This window comes from Rattus norvegicus, chromosome 3, assembly GCF_021556685.1.
Source record: "Rattus norvegicus strain SHRSP/BbbUtx chromosome 3, alternate assembly SHRSP_T2T, whole genome shotgun sequence".
NCBI lineage: Eukaryota > Metazoa > Chordata > Mammalia > Rodentia > Muridae > Rattus > Rattus norvegicus.
The window spans coordinates 109417716-109421128 of NC_141536.1; positions in this window are offsets into that span (position 1 = coordinate 109417716).

Genomic DNA, 3413 nt, shown 5'->3' on the forward strand with positions numbered 1-3413 from the left:
AATGGGGAGAAGAGGAACTAGCAGGACAGGATATTAAGAAACAAAACAACGTTGGCAGTAGGTTCAGAAATGGGGAAGAAAAATACCTTCCCTATCTGGTTCCCACACTGGGAGCTCATTTTCTTTGCATTGTATCACCGTTTTCTTTTTAAGACAAAACTTACTATGTAGTCTAGGCTAGTTTTGAGCTCATAATTCTCCTATGTTACCCTCCTGAGTGCTTAGATTATTGATGCGTACCACCACATCTTGCAGGACAACATATACCCCCACCCCCACCCCACCCCCACCTCTCTCTCTCTCTCTCTCTCTCTCTCTCTCTCTCTCTCTCTCTCTCTCTCGTATGTGTGTGCATGTGTGATATTTTAAAATAATTTCATATATACCATCTCCTTTGCATATCAGCAATCCAGAGATCTTGTATAAAACTCAAGAAATACTTAAACTTTTTTTTAGAATGTAGTCAGGTCAGGCACAAGACAGAAGTTGAGAGTGCCAAAACCCAGAGCAGCACGCCCTGCTTCCCAGGTGTGCTTTAAGAACTGTGGATGTTGGGCTCTTGTGCATGCCATCAGAAAAGTACCATGGTGTCGCATTGTTGCCCAAGATACACCTGTACACTCTCCAAATGCACTTCCTGCTCCTTGGGAGTGCCAAACATATTCTGCATGTGTCGCCTGGCCTTTGTTGTGTAAAATGCTTTTCTTTTCTAACATGCACACCAATGCATTCTTTCTGATTGGTCCCAAGAGACACTTGGTTGTTGACTTTTTTTGTTTCCCCCTGGAGTGCAAATCAGGATTCTATATCTCAGAAATATTTAAAGTACCCTTGGGGAACATAGAACATAATCTCTGGCTGGGCATTAGGAAATACATAGCAGATATATTATTACCTTGCTACAACTTCACACAGCTTACGATCACTGGGGAAGAGAGTCTCTATTAGGGATTGTGCAGACGAGGTTGCCCTGTGCATGTCTGCGGGTGTGGTCTTGGTTGTCTCAACTGATGTTAGGAGAGCCATTGAAAGTGGCAAGACCATGGTCTTAGGAGATGGATTGTCAAAGAATAGAGAAAACTCAGTGAGCATCAAACATGCACACACTCATTTCTCTCTGCTTTTGACTGTGGATATGATGTGACCAGTCATGCTCCTGTTACTTTGACCCCTGCTACGACGGACTGTACACTAGAATTATAAGCTAAATATACTCTTCCCCTCTCAGGTTGCTTTTTGTGGTGGTATTTTATCAGAGAAACAGAAACAAAACTAGAGCACCATTATTAAATTAAATTAATTGTCATTGGATACTTAATAAGTGTCTGGCTACATGGGGAATCACATGATTTTTCCTAAGGGAATGAACAAATATCTAGTTACTTAGACAGACCAGAGAGTCCATCAATGTCTGGGACAGTGAACTAATGAGTTTATTGCATTACTTCCACTAGTATGGCTGTGCGGTTTCTTCCAGTATGGCTCATATAGGACCCTGGATCACTTCATGGTCAAAAGCCCACCCAGCATGGATGATAGTTCATGAGGGCTTTGAGAGTCTTATGCCCTTAGAAAGCTCGAGCCTTCTAGTTTTCATGTTTTATTTACTTGCAGAAACATATGAGCCCTGTTCCTCCCTTTAGGAGGGAATGTTTTGATTTATAGGAAATAGTTACACAACACATCACCCTCCCTCTTGCTTTTATATCCTTTCCACCCACTCCTCCACAATTTCCTCTGAGTCTTGGAGGAAGAAGTGATAGAGATGGCTGGTTGTTTTTCTCCACCCATGGCTGAGCATTGGGCCACTGCTATAGCAGCAGTCAGTTGTCCTCAAGAGCTTGACCAATTATGAGTCTGTGTGGTTCACAATCCATTGAAAAAGAAGTCACTCGCCACTATTAACTGAGCCCAACAGCAGTAGTGTATGATTATAAAAACTGTGTCCTTTACCTATGGGTTTTGCTTTGGTTAAAATGCCATGTATGAGTTCCTGCCTATGGAGCTTGAGTTATACCCAAACCAAAAGCAGTTAGTAACCCTTGGAACAGTTGTGCCAATATTGCATCAGCAGGCACATCTTTTCGGGCAAGGTGGTACCATAACATGTGGGATTCATAGCTGAGCAGAACTTTCGGTGATAAGTCTCCCTTTGCATCTTCTGGCGCTATGAACGTCATAAAGCAGGAAAGAAGTTTCAAGGTGGGTCCCAGTCTGAGTTGTCTATGTCCTATAGTCAGAACTGGCAGACACCATGCAGGAAGGAGTGTAGTGGATGGGAGAGCTTCCTGCTTTGCACAGCCATGATGGATGTACCCTGGTGAGGCACAGCCCCAGGGGCTTCATCTCTGTATTGCTTCTCGCTGTTGCTGGGTCTTCTCATGCTTGTTGCTGCTAGACTCCTCATATATCTAGCGTGGTGCAATTGGGTGTGGGGGACATTCCCTGCCTCTAGTCTGGTATGATTGCTTTCTGGGAGATAGTCCACTCTATTGGGCAATTTTCCTGAAGATAAATCTGAAGATGAACTTTCATGACATAATACTGTTTGAGAATTTAATGATGTTACAGAATTCCTGATTTGATTTAAATAGTTTCAAAAGTTAGGTAGTTGATAAAAAGTTTAAGGAGATGACTTAAGTTGTTTTGCCTGAAAGACATAATAAAATTAGAATTAAGGGTAGAGTGTGCCCCTCCCTTGTAGAATAGTCAGAAAAGGAGGTTAGCGAGCTTTTGTGCCTTACATGCACGTAATTGTACTTGGAAGAGAACAAATTAATGATCAAAGAAAACATTTTATTCTAGGTTGGGTCTGAGTTCCTGGATTTTGTGATCTAGGGTTGTGACCACAGGTTTCAGTGTACACCATGAAAAGACAGGGTTATAAACAATGAGTAAATAATTCTATAAGAATAGAGAGTAAATGGTTAGCCAGTTTAGCTGAACAAGACTTCAAAAATAAGGCATAAGATAGATGAACTATTTCTTGATAAATAAAAATTGTCATCAGCTAAGCATAGGGAAGAACTTACTACTGTAAATTTGGCTTGCTTAAACTTTTTAAGTCAATAACAAAAGAATTATCATTTTGGGATTACAAAGAACTTGTGGAAAAAAAGATGGGAAATGTTTAGTCAGGTATAAGTTTCAAGAAAAGACTATATAATCAATAATCCTGTTATAATTTCCTTTTGAGTAATGATACTGATCTGTTTTTGGAGAATATGTTCTTGTGATTATTTTTGGAGAATATGTAACTTGTGGCTATGAGGTAATCTTTTTCTTACCTAGAACATTTTATCTTAGGTGGTATAAAAAGGCTAAGAGAAAAAATAAAGTTGGTGGAGTTTGCTTCACCCAACCAGTATGTGGATGAATGTATGAATGTGCGCCCGCTTTTCTTACATCATTGC